The sequence below is a fragment of the Callionymus lyra genome, chromosome 6 (genome assembly GCF_982586985.1).
Source record: "Callionymus lyra chromosome 6, fCalLyr1.hap1.1, whole genome shotgun sequence".
Classification (NCBI taxonomy): domain Eukaryota; kingdom Metazoa; phylum Chordata; class Actinopteri; order Syngnathiformes; family Callionymidae; genus Callionymus; species Callionymus lyra.
Window position 1 is genome coordinate 30,139,795 of NC_141823.1, and position 24,455 is coordinate 30,164,249.

Genomic DNA, 24,455 nt, shown 5'->3' on the forward strand with positions numbered 1-24,455 from the left:
AATACAGAAATCATGGCATCATCATTCTATTAAAAGGTTCTCCATCGCTCTCTCTTTCCCAGCCAGCTGAGGCAGATGGCCACACACCCAGAGTCATTTCTGCTCAGCAGCTAGCCGTCATCGAGCGCTTCCTCTCTACAGGATCTGTTGGGTCTCTGTCATCCGTACAATACATGTCATGGCAAGCCGACTCTTCTTGAGTGGTGTCACCAGATAGCTTCTTGCACTTTGTCGAGTTTACATGTCAGTCCAAGTTATACTCGTTCCTAAATTTCACTGTGTGGGCTTGGAAACACGAGTCCTCTGGCTTCTATCCACACACACAAAAGCGATTACATTTGTACTGTCTTCAAGAAAGAATGGATGGTGTTAGGAAATCCAAAATCATGTATAAAGAAAAGTGTACTTGGATTGCCACTGAACACAGCATGATAAACACAGTCTCAGTAAGTGACTGATGTGGTGTTATGAAACAGTTGAGTAAAGCTGGAAAGACTTATAAGGAAGGACAGCTATGTCCTGGGGCGCCCCCTGGAGTCCATGGAGGAGGTTTTTATAGGAAAACACTCAAACACACTCTCACAGCACTGGTGAGGAGCTCCATCAGCAACAGGATGATCCACCCCAGGTATGTGAGGTATTGCTGTGAGACACCAGATAATAACCAACAGGGACTTTTGCAATTGTACATTTTTTATAAACTGCATATTTGTTTATTAACAAGTCTTTAAATTTAGAATTATATTTGTGTTTTTTCAATTTTTTGTGTGCTGTCTTATTGTATCCCCCCCACCCCCCTAATCCTGCTGTAAACTTAAATTTCCCATTGTGGGACTAATAAAGGAAAATCTAATCTAATGAGGTTTCATTAAACAGTGTCCTTATTTTTAATGACCACCATATGGCATTCTTTGCTCTTTAATGGTTGGTTCTGACCGACTAATTCAATGAATGCTAATAACTGAATTACAACAAAACTCAACCTGCCATTAGTCTGAACAGACCTTTATTTCTATATAACATATTTATATTCTCTCCTTTTTATTAGACCTGCTATTTAAGTGAAAAACATATTTTATAAAAAAATATAATAATAATGGGAGACAACTGAAAAAATGTATATTTGTTAAAGTTTATGAATAGTTAATTACTTTATCCTTATTTATATAGTCCTTTTTAACAAATAAATTCTGAAAAGATGAAAAGGCTAGATTAAATGAATCAGTATGTAGGAGGCGAGGACAGAAACACACACTCAACACACAACAAAAGGGATCAGCACTAACAGAGCAGGGGAACACATGAATAGGGATGATAAGACTGCCAACATCAGAGACTTGATGTGGAGCCTCACTGGGGAGCAGGTTTATAAAGAAGATAAATAAATAAAAAGTATGAAATTGTGAGTATTAAAGCGAGACTAGGTAACAGGTACACCTTCATAAAATATTTTATCACTTGTGATGATACATCGACTTACAACAGGTTGACTGACTCCACTACCATGGAATGAGGTGGTCTCTGTGATTTTCACTGCCACTATAAAAGAAAAGAAAGCAAAAAGGTTTGTCTGCAGAGACAAAAAAAAAGTGAGTATAACCGGATGAAACACAGTCAAGGTTCAACCAAGGGTGAGTTCAGAGACGAGGAGGGATTTACGACGATGCTGCTTCCATGTTGTTCAAGATGGTTCAAGTTGTTTGTTTCGATTCTCGGGTGAAAACAGTAATGTTATCGATCAGAAACCTTCATGGTAGCGATAAATATCCACAACGTAATAGTTCTCAGTTTCACACTGACATGACTAGACACGCTACGAACTACAAACAAAGTTTATAAAGTTCTGGCAAAAGAAGCAACGATGCGATGAATGACGACAACAAATGTTTAGGTCAAAGCAGCAGTTTTAGTTGAGCGACACCAGTGAACTAAAGTGGAAGTGCTTTACCCGACGGGAGACAACATTTCCCATGAGCACTCGCTAAACGTTGCAAAAGTTGCCATGTCTGTTGCAGCAGTTGGACGAATTTCCATTGGCCAAATGAAGGATGGATACGGATGAGGTATTGAATCCGATTGTGGATAATTAAATATGATGTGTTATGACGGCTTTGTAAATAACATAACTTTAACTTTGTTGTTGTACCATAATCCCCCCCATCACAACCACCGCGATTAAGTTAGAGCCGCAAGACTAAATAAGAAGTTCTATAAGATATTTCACAGTGGACTAATGAACAAATCACGACATTAATGTGATGTTTTGTCTGAATATCAATTTGAACGTGTATATACGTTCAAATTGTGGGTATTAGTGTGTATACTTTTGTTTTTTTCTTGAATTACTTTTGATCAATTAACACTATTTGCACATGGTTTTAAAGAGGAAATAACTATTCCTCATAAACTAATCCTCCAACAGCAACAGCCCATAGTTTAATCTTCACAGAAGAGTCAGACCATTTAAGGCAAGTTGTGTTTCACAGAGGCTGCATTGGTTTATTCTTCGCAACATTAAGTATTTTACAACAAATCGTATCTTCTGTTTTAACTCGTGGAAAACCTGATAGAGATGATACAATTCTGGAAGACAATGCTGGAGCAGCAGAAGTATCAGAGACCTGGGGCCTGATGTACTAATGGGTTTTACGCACAAAAAAGGTGCTTAGGTGAAGATGTTTGTGATACAACGTTTGATCAAAGTGAAGCTGCAGAATTGAAGCAGCTGAAGTCGTGTGATCACGTGATCGGAGCGATCTCTTTGAAAAACACACCCAAATAAATACACTTTCGCATGATTTGTTCATTTGAACACAAAATATTTTTATTTTATAAATGTAATAAGAACTCGCGTGTGTGTTGCAGTTGCGTCACACATTTATATGAAACTCAGACGATCAGATCATCTTCATCATCTTCATCATCAATACTCAGCACTTAAAGTTACTGATTTACACTTTTATTCTTGTTAAACTCATTGAGACGTTTCAAATAAGCCACTGATTGTCTGTAAATAAAGTATTCACGTTAATAACTGTGTTTATAAAAAATTCCGACGGCGTCGGAACTGAAGCTTGTACCCGTTGGTAAAGGTTTACAGCACCCAAAGGTCCTGGGTGGAAGCAGCCCAATAGCCAACACGTCCTCACACCCGAGGCATCATACCGTCCGACGCCGTGCAATTCCCCCCAGGCGTCACTAGGATGGCGGTATGGGGGGGACAAAAACATCGGTTTTAGCCTACCCGGGTCACCCAGTAATATACAGAGCACTCTCCGACGTCGGATTCAAACGACCCGGGTTACATTTGACGCGTTGGCCAACTATTTGTTGCCATGGTAACGTGACGTGACGCAACACGTCCTCACACCCGAGGCGTCATACCGTCCGACTCCATGCAATTTCCCCCTGGCGTCACTAGGGTGACGTTACAGGAGGGACAAAAACGTCGGTTTTAGCCTACCTGAGTCACCCAGTAATATACAGAGCACTCCCCGACGTCGGATTCAAACGACCCGGGTTACATTTGACGCGTTGCCCAACTATTCGTTGCCATGGTAACGTGACGTGACGTAACACTGTTGTCATTTGGCTACCATAATTCTAAAACTCTGAAGCGCACTTGAAATGTTTAATGTCCACAGTGCGATTCTACCCCCGATTGTGCTTAACGACCTCGAACCACTTTGAGGTCGTACACGATGACCATAAATCGCTAAAAAATGCTCCATTTGTATTTTTTGAAGCTTTGATTGTTCACGCATCGCGGAAGTCAAGAGGCTCTCGCAGAGTAATACATGCTTAAAAGGTCCTGTAATAGTGACTATTTTGTATATTTTTAGGTGTTACAACTCCACAATGTTGACATTGTTTTATGAAAGAGTAAAATAAAGTCTGGATGTGCTATTTCACTTGATCCTCTTTATAATCCGGTGCGCTTTTCTATGAAAATAGAACCTTTCATTGAGATTGCGTTTATGGACATATGTTCTACGTCATTGGTGCTCCGCCCTCTAACGGCTTCGCTATTGGTTTACCCCGAGGCACCGCCTCGTCTCTGAGAAAGCTTAATGAACTCGCCACCCAGCAGGGGGCAGTCCACTTCCTTTAAAGGCGGGAAGCACCCGCCGCACTTCCTCCCTTTTCAACTCAGCGAGAAAGCTCCTGGATCAGCATGGCGGACGTGAGCATGAACATTGATGTAGATGGATCTTGCCTGACGTGTGACACCCCCCTGGGGAGGGGGGACACGCATGCTCTCTGTTTCGTTTGCCTAGGCCCGGATCACGCGTTTGCGGATTGTGGGGCCTGCCGTATGCTTCCCGAGGAGGTCCAAAGGAGACGGGAAGCATACGAGGCCCGTCGGCGCACGCCGCGTCCTCCAGTCAGGTCGTGGGCCGACTACGATGAGGAGGACGACCGGCGGTGTTATGAGGCAGATCCGAGCACCCTGTTCGGTTCCGAGCCGGGGGATGTCGAAGCGGTCGGGGGAACCGGGCCGGTTCCTCGCTACCCGCTTGACGTCCTGCCGCGCATATTCACCGCCGCGGCGAACCACATGGAGGTCGAGCTCCAGCAGCACCAGCAACAACGGCAACAGCCGCGGCGGGCGACGAGCGAGCGTCGCCGGGATCCGCAGCGGGAGCCGGGGAGCCAGCAGCCGCAGCGGAGCCAGCGAAGGCCGAGGGACCAGCGGCAGCGAGGAAGCAGAGGCGGCGAGGCTTCTTCTCGGGGGAGCCCTCCTCCCCCCTACTCTTTTAAAGGGATTTATGTAAATAAAACGAAGAAAACGTATGACGTTTCTGTGGTTCGTTCTGAGAGAGATGATAGTAGTGTGCATGTGTTTCCGCCTGTGAGTGTGACGTATTCACAGGCTTCATTAGAAACTTTCGCCGCTAATGCTAAGCTAACATGCTCCGCCGTTCATATACGGCGTGAGTTTTCTCTCAGAACACAGTTCGAAGGAGGTTTTAAACCCCTTCGTCCGGGTCATGCCGAGACTGTAATAACGGAGTCTGTCCACACGAATGAGGGGCAGACTCCAACCACATGTGTTTTGTTTACAGACGAGCAGAGGACCGCGAGACCTGCTGAGTCAGCTGTGTTTACTTCCGCGTCGACCAGCGCTCGTGCCCGACAGAGCTTGACAGCTGAGGTGAGTGGAACTAGTCCGGACATGTCTGTGTTGACCGGAGGTTGTTCCTTCCCCCACAGCGCTGTCAACAAGCACTGGCACCGTGGAGGACGTCACGTTTGGTGGCGGAAAAGAGGAAACGGCATGGAACTGATGCAACATGGTGCTTTTACGCGCAAGTTTTCTCGCCGTCCTGAGACCAGGCGAAGGCGAGGAACTTCCGCCCCTTCTGGTCGATCAACTGGAGAGGTGCGTGGCGGTCGGATCTCACGAGTGATGAGCAGGTCAGGACCGCCAGCGGAGCTTGAGAATGTACGGGACCTGGTGAGTGATGCGGTGCCGCCGCGCGCGCGACCTATTCTGAACTCACATCAGCTCCGGTTTAATTCTCCAGCACATTCCTCCACATCGCGGGTTTTGTCAGCTCCGGTGACACTAAGAAGTGCTCAGGGAGTTGGGAAGACTTCCGGGGGGGAAAGGGAACACGCACGACGCGCACTTGCGCGTTTCTCCCACAGAGCCGGATTTTATGTATGAGAGTGGGGGTTCTAGTGAATTCAACTCGAGTACATGCTCTGTTGATTCAAGAGATAGAGACGCCGCTTGTGTGATGCCCTTTCGTCTACGGCCCGCTCTTGGACGTTCGCGGGGGCGGGCCGGAGGACAACCCAAAGTTCGCCAGGGCTGCGGTTCTGACAGAACATTATTCGGCTTGGAGTCGCCTGGTTTTACTTCATTCCAAATGGCTGGGGGGAGTAATCAGGCGGGGCTATGCCCTACAATTTGCCCGTCAAACCCCACGTTTTTCAGGGATTCTCTGGACTCGTGTGGCGGAGCAGGAGAAATTATCCCGTTTGAGAAACGAGGTGTCTACTCTGCTGCAGAAGGAGGTCGTAGAACTGGTTCCTGCAGCCGAGATGATGACAGGGTTTTACTCCCGGTACTTCCTCGTGCCGAAGAAGACCGGGGGTTGGAGGCCCATTCTGGACCTCAGCTATTTGAACAGGTTCATAGCTACCCGACCGTTTCGCATGTTGACGGTCAAGAAACTGCTCTCAGGTGTAAGTCCAGAAGATTGGATGACATCTATCGACCTGACCGACGCGTACTTTCACATACCGATAGTCAAGAGACTACGAAAGTACTTGCGTTTCGCCCTCGAGGATCGTGTGTTTCAATACACTCGACTTTCGTTTAGCTACTCTCTGGCACCCAGGACCTTCACCAAGTGTGTGCAAGCGGCACTGGAGCCATTGAGAGTGAGTGGGGTAAGGATCTTGACCTATCTGGACAACTGGTTGATCCTTGCCAGGTCAGAGGCAGAAATTTACGCTCACAAACAGAAGGTGTTGAGCCATATTGCCACCCTGGGGTCACGGTGAACCTCAGCAAGAGCGCTCTGACTCCAGCAGTTAGTTTACCTGGGGGTACTGTTGAACTCCGAGGAGGGATACACGCGCCTCCCGGACGTGCGTATCCAGCCCATTCTCCGACTGACAACACAGTTGCTTGAAGCTCGGTGTCACGTGACAACAGCAGGCACTGTTATGTCCCTCCTGGGGCTCATGGCAGCAGCTCACACGGTAGTTCGGCTGGGCTTGCTGCATATGAGGGAGCTTCAGAGATGGTTTGGTCGTCTCAAGCTAGACCTCAAGCGGGAACGAGGTCGGAAAGTGCGCCTTCCCGCTCGGGTTTTGCAGGACATCCAGTTTTGGAACTCTCTAGCCAACCTCAGACGGAGAGTTCCATTGGGTTGTGTCCTTCATTACACTCAGGTGTTCACAGACGCTTCTCTGACAGGTTGGGGAGGCACCTCGGGTCAGGCCTATGCCAGTGGGGTCTGGAGCAGACCGGTGCTCAGACACATAAACTGGCTAGAGAAGGCGATTTACAATGTCCTGCTTCACCTCTCTCCCCAACTGTCATGTTCCAACGTCCTAGTGCTATCCGACAGCTCCACCGCCGCGGCGTACGTAAATCGCCAAGGTGGAGTCAGATCCCCAGCCCTTCTGAGTGTGGCAAAGAAGATTTGGCTGTGGGCAGACCGTCACCAAGGATTTTCTCCCGCTGGTGTTCAGACAGGTCCCTGGACCCCAGCTCTTGTTTGGTCTCCACTATCCTGTCTTTCCTGCAACATTTGCTGGATAGCGGACGGACTGTGGTGACACTGAGAGTGTTCACGTCAGCCATAGCGACGAGGCATGTCTGGTTTGAGGGTGCTTCGGCTCGCGCCCACCCTCTGGTGGCACGTTTCTTGCGGGGTGCCTGCCAGGGCCTTCCAGCCCTCAGTGGGATCTCCAGTTGGTACTGGACTCTCTCACAGGCCCGACCTTTGAGCCTCTTGACCAAGTCCCACTGGATATCTTGTCTTTCAAGGTATCGCTCCTTCTAGCACTAACAACCACGAAGAGAGCGAGTGAGCTTTGTGCTCTCTCCATTAGCCCTGAGTGTCTTTCCTTTGGCGTCGAGGAGTCTTCGGTGTCTTTGCATCCTAACCCAGCGTTCCGCCCGAAGATTCTGAGTTCCTTGTTCCGGGCGTCGACCATCACGCTGCGGGCCTTTCACCCGCCGCCCCACTCGGACCTCCGTCAGGAACGTCTTCACCTGTTGTGTCCAGTGAGGGCTTTGGCCTGTTACTTCCGGCGGGTGGCCATGTTTAGGCGCTCTAATGCCCTTTTTGTCTGCCATGGTAGATGCCGACGGGGAGAGGCGATCTCCTCCCAGAGGTTTTCTCATTGGGTGAGATCGGCCATTATCCGGGCCTACCAAGCAGCGGGTGGATCCGCTCCTAGCGGTCTGAGGGCACATTCCACCCGTGGTGTGGCAGCCTCAGTGGCTCTTTTGCGGGGTGTGGCAGCAGAGGATATCTGCTCAGCTGCCTCTTGGGCGTCCACGTCTACCTTTGCTAAAGCCTATCTCCTCGACGTGACGGCGGGATCAGTAGCTCATACAGTTTTGAGCACTGCTGTGCCCCCCTCGAGGCCCACGGCTCCAGTAGACTTGGATCCTGGGCCGGTAGGGCCCTAGCGATGCTGCTCCAGGAGCGGCGTCCAGCTGGGGGTACATTTATCCCGTCAGGCTTCGCCTTTGGGTTAAACCAATAGCGAAGCCGTTAGAGGGAGGAGCACCAATGACGTAGAACCCCTGAGTTATCTATCATAACCTCAGGTTCTACGAGTTGGTGCGAAGCCCTCTAACCTCGTCGCCCAGCGTCCGCCCTTCTCGCTGAGTTTTCAGTTGGAGGAAGTGCGGCGGGTGCTTCCCGCCTTTATAGGAAGTGGAATGCCCCCCGCTGGGTGGCGAGTTCATTAAGCTTTCTCAGAGACGAGGCGGTGCCTCGGGGTAAACCAATAGCGAAGCCGTTAGAGGGCTTCGCACCAACTCGTAGAACCTGAGGTTATGATAGATAACTCAGGGGTTTTCTTTTTATTTAGCTGCGATTATGAGCGTCTACGTGACATTTGTCAACATTAATCGGGATCCTGCAGTGGTGACGTCACACACGCTAATAAAAAGGAGTTTAGAAAAACACACATTGACAAAGTAATGATCCAGTTCCTAATAAATGTTCCTAGTTTATTTAACTTGAAAAATGCGCATTTAATCTGTATTTGACATTATTTTTTTACACAGCTCAGACAGTAGAATCTGATCGTGCACGGAATGTAGAGCCGTCACACCACAGGAATAAAACTTTTATAAATATTGTGCTTGTTTGTTTAAAAGCGTCATGGAATACAATTGTATATGTGATTGTATAAAGACCGAGTTCAGTTCTTTAGTTTCAGCGTCTGGTAAAAAGTTTTCAAACTTCAAACAAACACGCAACTTCCTCCAAACCCCCGGATGTTGACGTCACTTGTTGTTACTCGCCTCAGAACAATCGTTTTTGTCCTCATGTTTGTGCAGTAACTTGACGAAACCAGGTGCGCGTCACTCGTCTGTTGAGGTAAGATATAATTATTGCTTTTAGACTCAGAAATAATGTTTCATTGCGTGTAATGTAACTTTCTGTGGTGCGTTTACACGAGAGCTAGTTCGCTAAAACTTAGCTTTTTAAATTATAATGGAACTCACACACGTATTGTGTTTGTTATTTTGAAAGGACGAAAATATATTTATATTCTAATAAAAAGTTTGCTATATTGGTAGGTCATGGTAGGCGATTTATTTTATTAATATTCAAGATATTGATTTCATTTATCGCTTCCGCATATTAATACAGATAACATATTTAACGTATTTAAGTACATAAGTTTTAACCCTTTTGGATGAGGGATTTGATCTGTTGTTTTCTTTAAATGAAAGAATATATATAAAATAATAATGAAAAGTATTTTAAATTCCAGCATAAAGAGGTAAACCAGATGGAAACACCATAAAACAATGGATGAAGGAAACATGGAGAGCTTATCTCTGAATGATCATCTATACTTGCTTGTATTCATTTATTATATTTAAAAGGGAGCACTAGTATGTTTTCGTTTTGTTTTCGCATGGAAGTGACCTGCAAGAACTGCCCAGAACTCCAGACCTGCTTGACATGAAACCTTTCTCTCTGTGGTTCCTGCCAAATGATTTCAAATGTGAAGTAAGTGAGTAATATTTGTTACATAGTGAACACAAACGTGTTAACCTTCAGCACATTCCATCATGGAAATAATCTAAAATGCAATTCTATGTTCTTTTCTAGGTGGGATGGAGTGCTGCATATCAGGTGCTGGTCTAGCCATCGGAGGTGGAAGGGGTCAATCCCTTCCTCTCTGACCACCAAACACATGTTAAAAGCAGGTGAGGTGGTTATCATACACACTTTGGTCATTAAAATAGTCATGTTTGGTAATAATGATAAATACATTTCTGTGGCAGGACGCACTGACATGCTGGCGCTTATGGCCAAGGTTTCCTGGCTTCTGTTGTTGGAAACGCTTGGTCGTGCTCGTCAAGGTGATAGGTACCAGACTGAAGAGTCTTTTTCAATAGATTTTACACTTCAAATGATCAGGATCATACGACTTCATTAATACAATGTTTTCCAGGTTCTGTTGACTTTCGGACAAAGAGGATTTGACGTTGTTATGGCAGTAAGGAGACGGCAGGAAGAGAACGATTCTTGACTCGGACCAGAAACTACTACGCTGAGGACGAGACCATCAACGTCGTGCAGATTCACTCTGATGGTTACTCGTGACAATCTGTTAACACTTGTTTGATATGAAACCTGTAATAAAGCACAATTTGATGTAATTTTAAATAACGTACCATAGTATTCATCATCAGTACAGGTAATGTGTTGTGAAAATGACTATTGGTGATTTAAAAGTTGTAAAAAGGTCTCTGTTTACCCTAGTTTGAGATCGACATAGAGTTGAACATGAACAATATTCAGGCAAAGCAGACACCATATGTTAATGAATCATGAATGAATGAATGCTTTATTTCAAACATGTTACATAAGAAAGTAAACTTAAGAAAAACAAACAAAACTAATGACATTAGTCAAATAATAATTAGTCAAAACAATAATAATATTTACCCAACATGTTGAAAAAGTAAGAAGGATGACGTATAAGCTCGTCTATACCTAACCCTCTCCACTACTCAATTATTAACCATCAACAACCAAAGTACATCAACAAAATACAAACATAAACAAACATTCAGCAAAACACAGTGGAGATATTTAAGATATAGAGATAAACCACTGCTTTCTTGAAATCACCACACTTGCAATAACTTTCATAATTTCATAATTTTGTCATTCCATGTGATATGGGTAAGCAGTAAAAAATGATTTAATTCATCAGTAATCATCATTGTTTAAAATAGCAACTGAAGAGCTATTTGTAAATCACACTCAAACTATGAAATAGATGACAGCACGTCTTAAAGCTTTGTGAGACCCACTCACAGCTCTGGGTCTTGGGTGATGGATTGTCTTTTTTAGTCCGAGCATTGTACTCCTCAATCAGGCGGGGGTCGAGAATGTTCCGAGTGGGCTCCCAGGAATGCTCTTTAGGCCCGTAACCCTGCCAATCCACCAGGTACTGGTAGCCCCGACCAACCCGCCGAGAATCTTTTGTACTGTGAATGCCTTCTCACCCTCAACCACCCTAGGAGGGGGAGGAGGTTTAAAGGCCGGAACCAGCGGGTTTAACCTTTGAAACGTGGAAAGTAAGTAAGTAAGTAAGTAATATTTATTTATATAGCGCTTTTCGAGACCAGGGTCACAAAGCGCTTTAACAATCAAAACAATACTCAAAACAGTACATACTTCAAAGATCAAGACAACACCGAGAACAACACAGGAGTTCGAGAAATTCAAGGAAAAGCCTGAACAAATAGAAACGTCTTAAGATGTTTCTTAAAGGAGTCAGTAGACTCCATCAAGCGCAAAGAGAGAGGAAGATTGTTCCAAAGCTTAGGAGCAACAGCCTGAAAAGATTTCTCTCCTCTGGTCCTGAGCCGTGTGCGTGGAACCATAAGTAGATTCTGATCCACAGACCTCAGAGACCGAGCTGGGGTGTAAGGCTGGATCAGATCAGTGATGTAAGGAGGAGCCTGACCATGAATAGCTCTGAAAGTAAGAACCAGAATTTTAAAGTTGATCCTGAAAGAAACTGGAAGCCAGTGAAGAGTTTTAAGGATCGGAGAAATGTGAGTTCTCCTACTTGAGCGGGTCAGAATTCTCGCTGCAGAGTTCTGAATCAACTGCAGACGAGACAGCTCCTTCTTGTTAAGACATGAAAACAAACTGTTACAATAGTCCAGACGAGAAGAAACAAACGCATGGATTACAAGCTCCAGATCATGTTGTGACAACATTTTCCTAAGTTTAGAGATTTTTCTCAGTTGAAGGAAACAGTTTCTGGTCAGTTTTCTGCAGTGTTGAACAAGAGACATGTCTTTATCAAATACAACACCCAGGTTTCTCAGGCTCAGTTTGACAGACTGACCTAAGTCACCCAAGTACTGACTCAACCCTGGAATCTTATCATCAGGAGCAATCACCAGAGTTTCAGTTTTGTCCACATTAAGCTGTAAAGTGTTTTCACTCAGCCATTGTTTGATTTCTAGCAAACAATTGACTAAGCTGTTCAGCCTTTGGGGCTCAATTGGGTCAAAAGAGCAGTAGAGCTGGATGTCATCAGCAAAAATGTGATAAGAAACATCTGGAAATCTCTGAATGATTTTACCAAGGGGAATCAAGTACAGCAAAAACAATAAAGGACCCAGAACAGAACCTTGAGGTACTCCACACAACAGATCTGCCGATTCAGACCTCATTTGATTGGCAGATACACTAAAACTGCGCCCAGAAAGGTAAGATGAGAACCATTCTAACACAGACCCAGACAGTCCCACTTCATCCCTTAGTCTTCTCAGCAGGATCTGGTGATCAACTGTGTCAAAGGCTGACGACAGATCCAAGAGAACCAGAACAGTGAATTTACCAGAGTCAGCCGACATCATGATGTCACTGGACACTTTCAATAAAGCTGTCTCCGTAGAGTGATGTTTACGGAAGCCAGACTGAAACTTCTCATGGATGTCGCTCTGATCCAGGAACAAAGACAGCTGCTCGGACACCACCTTCTCCAAGATCTTGGACAAGAAAGGGAGCTTAGAAATAGGCCTGAAATTACTGAGGTCAGTTGGGTCTAAGCCTGTTTTTTTGAGCAGAGGCTCCACAATGGCATGTTTAAATGCATTGGGAAAAACCCCTGTGGAAAGGGAGAGGTTCACCATATTGGTAACCCAGGGGCCAATTACATCAAATACTTTGATAAAAAGCCTACAAGGAAGGACGTCATCTGAGCAAGAGGAGGGTTTCATCTTGTTCACTAGTGCTGAAATATCACCCAAAGATACAGCAGTGAAGGATGACCAAGAGGAGGAGATGGGCTCAGAGACAGTAGGGGTTCCCAACAAAGGGGGAGAGATTTTCTCTTTGATCAATTTAATTTTGTCAATGAAAAATCTCAACAATGCATTGCTGTCAGCTTCACAGAAGACCGGCGTGATTTGAGGAGCAGGAGACACGAGAGAATTAATCGTGTCAAACAAAACTTTGGGGTTTTTCCTATTTGCTGCTACCAGTTTTCTGATGTAATCAGATCTAGCAGTTTCTACCATCTCATTGTAAGAAGTCAACAGATCCCTGAGGTGAAGTCTGTGCACCTCAAGTTTAGTAGACTTCCAGAGACGCTCAGTCTTTCGACAAAGTCTCTTCAGACTCAGGAGATCTTCATTTGTCCAAGGGCTCCGTTTTTTCTGAATTTTCAAGTTCGATTTAACAGGTGCCACTTGATCCAGTATTTCAACACAATGATCAGTGTAACAGTGAATCAAACTGTCCACATCTGGACAGTCATCAAAGGAAAGACGGTCAAACATAGCAGAAAAACTGTCTGCAGTATCGGCTGAGATGACACGCCTCTGAGACCTAACTTTCAAAGGCTTAGGTTCAGGGATGAAGTCCAGGTTGAACAAGACAAGAGAATGATCACTCAGATGGACATCATGTACAGATACATTAGAAATGTTCAGGCCAAGAGTAAAAACTAAGTGTGGCCTTTTTGATGAGTGGGTTCAGAAACATGTTGCTCAAAATTAAAGGCTTCAGTTAAAGTTAAAAGTTCTTTAGCAGAACAAGATGTGACGTCATCAACATTAAGATTAAAGTCTCCAAGAATAAGAACAGATTCCATCTGAATAATGGAAGATAAGAAGTCACTAAAGTCTTTCAAGAACACCGCCGCAGGACCAGGCGGACGGTAGATTGACACACAATAGAAAGGTCTTGTAGAACCAACCAAGATCATCTGAGACTCAAAAGAAGTGAATTCCTGTGTCTGAATCACTTTGCAAGAACAACTCTCCCTAAAAACAGATGTGGGGTGGATGCGCATCTCCTTAGGAAGGCGTAGGCTGACCGCGACAGGGTTCACCACCTTGGTGATGGCATAGGGTCCCATGAAATGGGGAGCGAGCTTACATGAAGGTAAGTGGAGACTGATGTCTTTGGTGCTGAGCCACACTCGGTCCCCCACCTTGTAGGTGGGAGCGTCTGAACGCCGCCGGCCAGGCGGCCGCCAAACTCAAAAGTTTCTTTCTTGCCTTGATCCAGGTGGACTTGCACCGCTGTACTAGAGCCGGCGCTGACGGGACTTGGACCCTGTCCAGAAGCGGGAGGTGAACTGGGGCCCCCGGTCCGAGACAATGTCCCGGGGCAGGCCGTGGAGACGGAACACATGGGCCAGGACCGCCTCGGCCGTGTCTCGGTCGTCCGGTAGCTTGGGTAGCGGGACAAAGTGGGCCATCTTGGAGAATCTGTCGACGACAGTCAGCACCGCAGTCATGCCCTCCGAGGCCGGCAGTCTGGTGACGAAGTCCATAGATATATGGGACCATGGACGATCAGGCACCGGCAGAGGAAGCAGCTTCCCAGATGAGGGAGCGGATGAGGTCTTGCTGGTTGCACACACCGGACAGGCCGACATGTACTCTGCGACGTCCCTCGCAAGCCCAGGCCACCAGAACCGTCGCCGCACCAGAGTTAGGGACCGTTGCTGTCCTGGGTGACAGGACCACTTGGACGCATGGCACCAGTTGAGGACCTGCGTGCGGAGGTTTTCCGGCACAAAAAGACGGTTAGAAGGACCAGAAGTCGGAGGAGGAGTCCGGCGGTTGGCTCTCCGGACTCGCTCTTCGACCTCCCAAACCAGCGACCCCACGACAAGCCCCGGCTTCAGGATCGGGGCAGGGACAGATTCAGAGTCAGTGGGGTCAAACATGCGCGAAAGGGCGTCTGCTTTACCGTTCTTGCTCCCAGGTCTGTAAGTTACCATGAAGTTGAATCTGGCGAAGAATAACGACCACCGGGACTGGCGTGGGTTCAGCCGGCGTGCAGTTCTCAGATATTCCAGGTTGCGGTGGTCGGTCCAAACCACGAACGGGTTCTCTGCCCCCTCCAACCGTGGAATGAGACGGTCTGGACATGAAACTCGCACTTCTCTGCCTTGACGAACAATCTATACACTAGAAGACGGCTAAGGACGGAGCGTACATGCTGGTGGTGGGACCGTTCGTCCTTCGAAAAAAAAAAAATCAGGATATCGTCTAAATAAACGAAAACAAACTGGTTAAGGAACTCCCGTAATACGTCATTCACCAAGGCTTGAAAAACCGCAGGGGCATTGGTTAGGCCGAACGGCATGACTAAATACTCGTAATGACCGGAAGGAGTATTAAAAGCAGTTTTCCATTCGTCGCCCTGGCGATGGCGAACGAGATGATAGGCGTTGGTGAACACAGTGGCCCCTTTAAGAGTCTCGAACGCAGATGACATAAGCGGGAGGGGATAGCGGTTCTTAATAGTGATGTTATTAAGCAAGCGGTAATCAATACATGGTCTGAGGGACCCATCCTTCTTGCCTACAAAGAAAAAACCCGCGCCAGCCGGGGAAGAAGAGGGACGAATGATGCCTGTCGCCAATGACTTCTTAACATAAGTGTTCATGGCCTCAGTCTCAGGGAGAGAGAGGGAGTAAAAGCGCCCTCGTTGCGGCTCAGCACTGGGTAAGAGTTCAATCGCGCAATCATAGGACCGATGAGGAGGTAGACTTACGGCACGAGTCTTAAAAAAAACTCCCTCAGGTCATGGTACTCACGCGGGACGCAGGAGAGATCGGCAACGAGGTTAGGCGCGCTGGAAGGAGAGGTGAGCCTACGGGCAGAACAGAGAGCGAGAGAGAGAGGTGAAACACTGCTGGTCACAACCCAACCCCCACCCAACCACAGCGAGAGGAGACCACTTGATCCGTGGCTGGTGTTGCTGGAGCCAGGGGAGACCCAAGATGAGGGGTTGCGGTGAGCAGGCCAGGACGAGTAGCTGGATCTCTTCGACGTGGCCATCAGCGAAAGACAGGCAGGGCGGTAGGGTGCGCTGCTCCATTCGGCTCAGGACGTGACCGTCGAGAGCTTGGACTGGGATGGGACGTGGCAGCCGCTGGAGAGGAATGTCGTGTCGACACACCAGTGCCGCTGAGACGAAGCTGCTGTCCGCTCCCGAATCGATGAACGCGGGTACAGACCAGGTGTGCCCGTACCGGCTCAGAGTCACAGAAATGGCGGGACATGAGGGATGAGGAGATGGTGGTGCCGGACCCGTCCTGACCCTCTTCAGGGACGGGTTTTCTCTTTTACCGGACAGCTCCTGGCACGGTGTCCCTTGGCCCCGCAGTACAGGCAGCGATGCTCCTCCATGCGCCTCTCTCTCGTGGCGGGGGAGATGATACCGGCCCATCTGCATCGGCTCCTCGATGTCCTCAGACTGCACGGGGCAGACGACAGCGCAGTGCGTGGGCATAGTGGAGCTGCTGGATGGTAGACCAGCTCGATCATCTCGTCCAGGGTCCCCGGCAGCGACAGCGGGATGAGGTGAACCCGGATCCTGGGAGCGAGGGCCTCGATGAAGACCTCCACGAGCGTGGAGTCGGGCCAGTTGCTCCCCGCTGCCATGATGTGGAACTGGATGGCAAAGTCTGACACGTGCTTCGCCTCTTGGCGCAGACGGAGGAGAGATCGAGCGGACTCTCGACCCGGATGGACGCGCTGAAAAATGCGCTCCAGGGCCTTGGTGAACTCTTCCACGGAGTCACAGATGGCCGACCGTCGCTTCCACTCAGCCGTGGCCCAGGCCTCCGCTCGTCAGCATAACAGAGAGACGATGTACGCTACGCTGGTGCGTTCGGTTGGGGATGCAGCAGAGTTCAGTTCGAAGTGCAGGCTGCACTTAACAAGGAATCCACTCACTTCGCCGGAGTCACCGGAGAAAAGGGACGGGTGGTTGAGTGCGGCGGTGGATGGTGCAGTTACGACTGCGGCGGTGTCCGACTCATTGGTCAGCGGCGACGGGGTAGCCGGTGTCGCGGAAGGCCCGGCAGCGAGGTTAGGTCCGGGGAGCAGGAACTTGGTGGAGAGCAAAGCCATCTGTTCGCCAAGAGATTGGATCTGTGCCGCCATGGTGACCACTTGATGACCCAACGTTTGCTGCTGGGAAACGTGCTGGGTGGCCATTGCCTCCATGCCGTGCCTGAGCTCGGCAAGGGAGGAAGCGTTCTTCACGACTTGCTCACAGAAAGTCGCGCCGAACTCGGGGGAGGTACTTTCCGCTGGGTTCATGTTGGTCGGTTCGTTCTGTCAGGATGTGGAAGGAAACCCAGGCGCAGAAAGTGTCTGATTGTCAAACTTGACAGATTTATTTGGAGCAGGCACAGGGATCGTCACAGGTAGTCCAGGAATAAACAGCAAACGGGTACGATATCCAGAAAACAGGTCAAGGGCACAGGCAGGCAGAAAAACGAAAAAACCTACAAGGGTCAAAACCGGAAAGGCAAAACAATCTCGAATTGGAAGTCTGAAACGTGAAACACAAACTAGACAAACACGGGGTAACAAGTGTGACGTACCGACAAAGACTGAGGGAGAGTGAGCAGAATATGAAGGCTTCCAGCAATCACTGGCAGCTGCAGAAAACAAGACAGGTGGAGACAATAACAATCAGCAGGCACTGGATAAGCTATTAACTCCAATATGAATATTGTACCTGAGCTGCTTTTTATCACCCTGTCATAATAAAAGATATGTACTGTTTTCATTAAAAATTTATTTTAATTTTTTTAAGCATTCTTTGGTATCAATTATCGGCATCTTTGAAGTTACAACTGCATTGATCATGTTGGGATGAATACTAGGGACGTTATTCAAAATGACATCAAATTGTGCTTTATTACAGGTTTCATATCAAACAATTGTTCACAGATCGTCACAAATGTCACGGGTAACCATCAGAGTGAAACTGCACGACGTTGACAGTCTCATCCTCAGCGAAGACTTGTGTGTAGTAGTTTCTGGTCCGAGTGATGGTTCGAGTGACGTCATGACTGACTTGCTGCTGCTCCTAAAATGCTCTGAAGACCCTTGAAAGCCTCACCAGTGAAGCCCATGGTGCATCTTAAAATAATAAGACAATAAGAATGAGCAGCTGTACTTGGACTATTTCTGTTCTTCACTTGCTAAATAAACTCTTACCTTGTTGTGACGCTGCCATGCGAGACATCTCTTTAAGGGAATCACAACGACTTGACAGAGACTTCCAGAGGTGGTTCATCTCCTTCTCAAGAATCTTTCACTTCCTGCCGTCTCCTTACTGCCATAACAACGTCGAATCCTCTTTGTCCGAGAGTCAACAGAACCTGGAAAACATTGTATTAATGAAGTCGTATGATTCCGATCATTTGAAGTGTAAAATCTATTGAAAAAGACTCTTCAGTCTGGTACCTACCAGCTTGACGGGCACGACCAAGTGTTTCCAACAACAGAAGCCAGAAAACCTTGTCAGTGCGTCCTGCCACAGAATGTATTTATCATTATTACCAAACATGACTATTTTAATGACCAAAGTGTGTATGATGTAACCATCTCACCTGCTTTTGACATGTGTTGACCCCTTCCACCTCCGATGGTTAGTCCAGCACCTGATATGCAGCACTCCATCTCACCTAGAAAAGAACATAGAATTGCATTTTAGATTATTTTTGTGTTCACTATGTTACAAATATTACTCACTTACTTCACATTTGAAATCATTTCCATTTAGCTGTCTTTTATCACACACCGTTTTCTCGTCCTACCGATCCATTTTCAAATCATTCCCTGTCAAGGCTTCCAGTATGTTCTTACAGGAAAAGGCAGACATCCAAACACCCATACAGTTTGGTAGTCTACCAGCCTTTTATTATTACCCATTTGGCCTTAATCTTGGCATCAACGACCTACAAACCTATTCAATTTGGATTACATTTGTCACCTAGCTACTTCATTTTGCAAGAAGGCTTTAAAAATGCATTTCTTTATTCAATTTCTTAATCATTGGCCAGTAACCAACATAACTGATTTGGGTAGGCCCTTTTGTATTGCCCAGCGATATTTATAGAGAGATTATTACATTTGGATGAATGTTAAAACATAGGGTAAGTCTTTCCTGTTGTTTCCAGATCCAACCGAGCCGTTGTGGTTTTTAATTAAACGGAGCCAACGAAAACCTGGCTACTTACTTGTCTGCAGGAGCCTGGATAGCTCTACCCATTGCACAACCAATCACAGGCGCTAAACCCTCCCCCCCTGCGCGCGCATAAACTTGCTCATCTACCGACCCCCTCCCTCGCTACTTCATTTGCGTCACAAGGAGCGATTGCAGACTGTTACATTGAGAAGGTAAGTTTTTAATATTAAGGATTACTATCTAGCCATGTAAATAACATTTTATGTTTATTTTCTTGCATAAAATGTCGTGCATGCAACGCTAGTTATAACACACTACTTTTCAAAATATTTGTCACTACCCACGTTAGCTTTAATGTATGAATGAAATCCGCTTTAAATACATGTCAGTAATTTAACCAGAAAAATATTTCTAACTTTTATAACAAATAATCTATTTTTTGTCTGTGTTTTTGCCCGTCGAAGTAGGGCTTTGTTTCTTGTCTCCCGTTAATAACAATTACGCGCAGAGAGCAGTTATCTTACAAGAGTTTAATGATTTAAAGTAGAATAAAATTGAAAATAAAATAAAATATTATGTTTAACATTTCCATGGTAAGAATAGGCATTGTGTTTTCGTTTTTCTACAGTTATTGGAGTGTTTTACAAACAGAATTTATTGTTTTTAAACAGAGTTTATTGTTTTAAACAGAGTTTTACACGTTTTTAAACAGAGTTCTACACGTTTTACAAAGCATGCAGCCTTAGAAATTATAATATATTATAATTCACTTCTTTTTGCTTAATAAAAATGAGAAATTTGGGGATTTAATTTAACTTTATTACTTCCACAACAGATGAGTGCTAGACCAAAGTCCCACAAGCCCATGGGGGATGGTGAATGGATGGCCAGGTTGAAGGCCTTTGCCAATACAGGCGTCTGGCCCTCTGGAGCAGGCAACAGACCAGCTCCACGACAGCGGAAGTGGCATGACCTCTATCAGAAGGTAAGAAATTATACATTCGTAAATACTTATAAACTGTGAGTAAATAACGCCAAAATATCCCTGCTCCACGCAGCCCTGCTCCACGCAGCCCTGCCTTTCCCCAACCAAGGATGCTCCTATTGACACCATCCGCCCTTAGTGGGCCCCCTCTAGGAGTCTTCCTCTGTGCCTCTCCTGCACCTGTACATGCACCTGCACCTGCTCCAGCTCCGGTTAGAAGGGTGAACCGCAAGGAGGAGCACAATAGCTGTAAAAAATGTGGGCAGTTTAGGACAAAGGAGACTGGGCACAGTCAGTATCAGGGGAAAATTTACTGCCCTTCGACTGAGACTGTTCCTTAAGAGAAGTGGCTTGAGGATATTAAAAAAAAAGATATAATATGTATTGTATATAAAATATTTGTTTTTTTTTACTGGTTTTGGGTTGATGTGTAAATTTGTCTTGTGTGTTTTACTAAATTAAACATATATATATATTGAAAAATCTGTTTGTGTTTTGCATGTTTCATCACATCACAAGAAAGAAAAGCAGAATATGTATCAACTTCCCTTAACATAACCAACATATTTTATTTAAATACAATGCCCATAGTTGATTAAAACTGTCAATAGCATAACAACGATCACTAAAAATGGGATAAATTCAGTTTCCTGAATATTTCCCTTTCCCCTCCTTTTTTTTCTCTTTTTTTCCTCTTTTTTCCTCTTTTTTCTTCTTTTTTCTTCCTCCCCCTTCTCCCCTCTTCTCTTCCTTCTTCCGCCCCCCCTTAACAGACATACGTGCCCCAGCTTTGGTGCAATTGGTTAGCGCGTTCGGCTGTTAACCGAAAGGTTGGTGGTTCAAGCCCACCCAGTGACGGCCAAGTTTTAACAGGTTGACTTTATATAATTCCCATTAAAAATATATATATATAGTGTTTGTTACATAATCCTTTATTGCCTATGCTTGCCTAGCATGTGTCTCTGTGGCCACATTGGTTAGTGCATTTGGCTGTTAACTGAAAGGTGTGTGGTTCAAGCCCACCCAGGGATGGCCAAGATTTGAGAGCACCGTGTCTCAATGTATTCCATCAAAAACAAAGCAGCAACACTTTTTGTTTCAGATGCACCAAATATGTAGGAACAACCAATATAACAGTAACCCAGCCTCGGATAGGCTTTGTCTGCCTGTTGGAAACTTGATCAAGTATGACCAAAACTTTAAGGATGCTCAATGATGGAAATGCTTCCATGAAACGCTTTCTATAAACATACAGTTTTTAAATTCAGTAGTTTTACTTGAACATATGATGAAGCCCCACTAAAGAAGGGCAGCAAAAAATTATTAAAGACTCATGTTGTCCCTCTCCACGGAAATCTTTAGTAAAAGGCGAAAGATTTATACGATCTGAAGAGAAACACGAGTGAACTGATAAGCCAGTGGTTGAGAAAATGCCGTATTCTCCATCATGTGCCTTTAACTAATGGTGAGGCCCGCTGAGCCATCTTACTAAATAGTTCTGAATCCCCCAAAAAATCTGAAATGGGAATGGGAATTGAAAAATTCAATTTGGCTGATTAAAAATATCAATGTTCAAGTATTCAAGTCACTTTTTTACCAAAGGTTGGTTTTAAACAGATCATTTCACTAACTCGTATAATGTCTACTCAGTAAAAAATTGTCCGAAGATCCTGGACCACCAACACCCAGTACACCTGGAATTTGGCCAATTCTAGTTAGAAAAGTGAAGCTCAGGTCCAAAATATCTTCAAGACTCATCTGCATCTATATAACTATTCATCAACAGGTTAGTCAAGATGTATTTTAAAAGTTTCAAAAACTCCTCCATTGATACATATTTAGTGCATGTGTATTTTGTAGACTTTTTTTCATTGTATTTCACACCGAGTTAGTCTCCTGAGAGACATCAAAAATTGCCATAGCCGACTGTATTTCAAGTCGTCAAGGCGGGGTATTGGGTAAAGTTTTCAACTAGCAATAATCGCGCCTCGGATAAACCTCATGGGCTACGATACTGCCACTGCGCAAAGCTAATATACACAATGCTAAGCATGGGCTCCCCTGGTAGCTACACACTATGCGAGATGACGGTTTCCTAGACCTCCGATTAACCTCATAGGCTACGATACACAATGTTATCGCCATCATGAAAAAATGTTCTCCATATTGTTAAATACGTTGTCAGACTAGGAACATCTTCACAGGAAGCAGCAACTGTAAAACGTTAATAACTACTTTTTTTAGTGCCCTGTGTGAGGCTCGGATCTCAGGACCTTCAGAACGCAAGACTAATGTGCTGTCTACTGCCCAAACAAGGATGGACATCAGAAATCAGGTGAACAAGAATGTGTGTGTTATTTCTGCAGCTAAGGATTTTACATTATTCCCAGTGTAATTTAAAAAAAATTTAAAAAAATTCTTGCCTATGCTTGCCTAGCATGTGTCTCTGTGGCGCAATTGGTTAGCGCGTTCGGCTGTTAACCGAAAGGTTGGTGGTTCAAGCCCACCCAGGGACGGCCAAGTTTTAACAGGTTGACTTTATATAATTCCCATTAAAAATATATATATATAGTGTTTGTTACATAATCCTTTCTTGCCTATGCTTGCCTAGCATGTGTCTCTGTGGCCACATTGGTTAGTGCATTTGGCTGTTAACTGAAAGGTGTGTGGTTCAAGCCCACCCAGGGATGGCCAAGATTTGAGAGCACTGTGTCTCAATGTATTCCATCAAAAACAAAGCAGCAACACTTTTTGTTTCAGATGCACCAAATATGTAGAAACAACCAATATAACAGTAACCCAGCCTCGGAAAGGCTTTGTCTGCTTGTTGGAAACTTGATCAAGTATGACCAAAACTTTAAGGATGCTCAATGATGGAAATGCTTCCATGAAACACTTTCTATAAACATACAGTTTTTAAATTCAGTAGTTTTACTTGAACATATGATGAAGCCCCACCAAAGAAGGGCAGCAAAAAATTATTAAAGACTCATGTTGTCCCTCTCCACGGAAATCTTTAGTAAAAGGCGAAAGATTTATACGATCTGAAGAGAAACACGAGTGAACTAATAAGCCAGTGGTTGAGAAAATGCCGTATTCTCCATCATGTGCCTTTAACTAATGGTGAGGCCCGCTGAGCCATCTTACTAAATAGTTCTGAATCCCCCAAAAAATCTGAAATGAGAATGGGAATTGAAAAATTCAATTTGGCTGATTAAAAATATCAATGTTCAAGTATTCAAGTCACTTTTTTACCAAAGGTTGGTTTTAAACAGATCATTTCACTAACTCGTATAATGTCTTCTCAGTAAAAATTGTCGGAAGATCCTGGACCACCAGCTCCCAGTACCCCTGGAATTTGGCCAATTCTAGTTAGAAAAGTGAAGCTGAGGTCCAAAATATCTTCAAGACTCATCTGCATCTATATACTGTAACTATTCATCAACAGGTTAGTCAAGATGTATTTTAAAAGTTTCAAAAACGCCTCCATTGATAAATATTTAGTGCATGTGTATTTTGTAGACTTTTTTTCATTGTATTTCACACCGAGTTAGTCTCCTGAGAGACATCAAAAATTGCCATAGCCGACTGTATTTCAAGTCGTCAAGGCGGGGTATTGGGTAAAGTTTTCAACTAGCAATAATCGCGCCTCGGATAAACCTCATGGGCTACGATACTGCCACTGCGCAAAGCTAATATACACAATGCTAAGCATGGGCTCCCCTGGTAGCTACACACTATGCGAGATGACGGTTTCCTAGACCTCCGATTAACCTCATAGGCTACGATACACAATGTTATCGCCATCATGAAAAAATGTTCTCCATATTGTTAAATACGTTGTCAGACTAGGAACATCTTCACAGGAAGCAGCAACTGTAAAACGTTAATAACTACTTTTTTTAGTGCCCTGTGTGAGGCTCGGATCTCAGGACCTTCAGAACGCAAGACTAATGTGCTGTCTACTGCCCAAACAAGGATGGACATCAGAAATCAGGTGAACCAGAATGTGTGTGTTATTTCTGCAGCTAAGGATTTTACATAATTCCCAGTGTAATTTAAAAAAAAATTAAAAAAATTCTTGCCTATGCTTGCCTAGCATGTGTCTCTGTGGCGCAATTGGTTAGCGCGTTCGGCTGTTAACCGAAAGGTTGGTGGTTCAAGCCCACCCAGGGACGGCCAAGTTTTAACAGGTTGACTTTATATAATTCCCATTAAAAATATATATATATAGTGTTTGTTACATAATCCTTTCTTGCCTATGCTTG

General features: G+C 45.3%; 6 non-coding genes across 6 annotated transcripts; 2 read left to right on the forward strand and 4 right to left on the reverse strand.

Moving 5' to 3' along the window:
- Nucleotides 1-21,479: 21,479 nt before the first annotated feature.
- LOC148078098 (U5 spliceosomal RNA) lies at nt 21,480-21,593 on the reverse strand. Its single transcript, XR_015711556.1, has one exon. It is a non-coding gene; the product is annotated as a U5 spliceosomal RNA (small nuclear RNA).
- A 486-nt stretch (nt 21,594-22,079) lies between these two features.
- Nucleotides 22,080-22,219, reverse strand: LOC148078099 (U4 spliceosomal RNA). The gene has a single exon (XR_015711750.1). It is a non-coding gene; the product is annotated as a U4 spliceosomal RNA (small nuclear RNA).
- Nucleotides 22,220-22,629: 410 nt separating this feature from the next.
- trnan-guu (transfer RNA asparagine (anticodon GUU)) lies at nt 22,630-22,703 on the forward strand. Its single transcript has one exon. It is a non-coding gene; the product is annotated as a tRNA-Asn (tRNA).
- Nucleotides 22,704-23,137: 434 nt separating this feature from the next.
- On the reverse strand, nt 23,138-23,251 carry LOC148078101 (U5 spliceosomal RNA). Its single transcript, XR_015711617.1, has one exon. It is a non-coding gene; the product is annotated as a U5 spliceosomal RNA (small nuclear RNA).
- A 490-nt stretch (nt 23,252-23,741) lies between these two features.
- Nucleotides 23,742-23,881, reverse strand: LOC148078102 (U4 spliceosomal RNA). The gene has a single exon (XR_015711751.1). It is a non-coding gene; the product is annotated as a U4 spliceosomal RNA (small nuclear RNA).
- A 410-nt stretch (nt 23,882-24,291) lies between these two features.
- trnan-guu (transfer RNA asparagine (anticodon GUU)) lies at nt 24,292-24,365 on the forward strand. The gene has a single exon. It is a non-coding gene; the product is annotated as a tRNA-Asn (tRNA).
- Nucleotides 24,366-24,455: the final 90 nt, after the last annotated feature.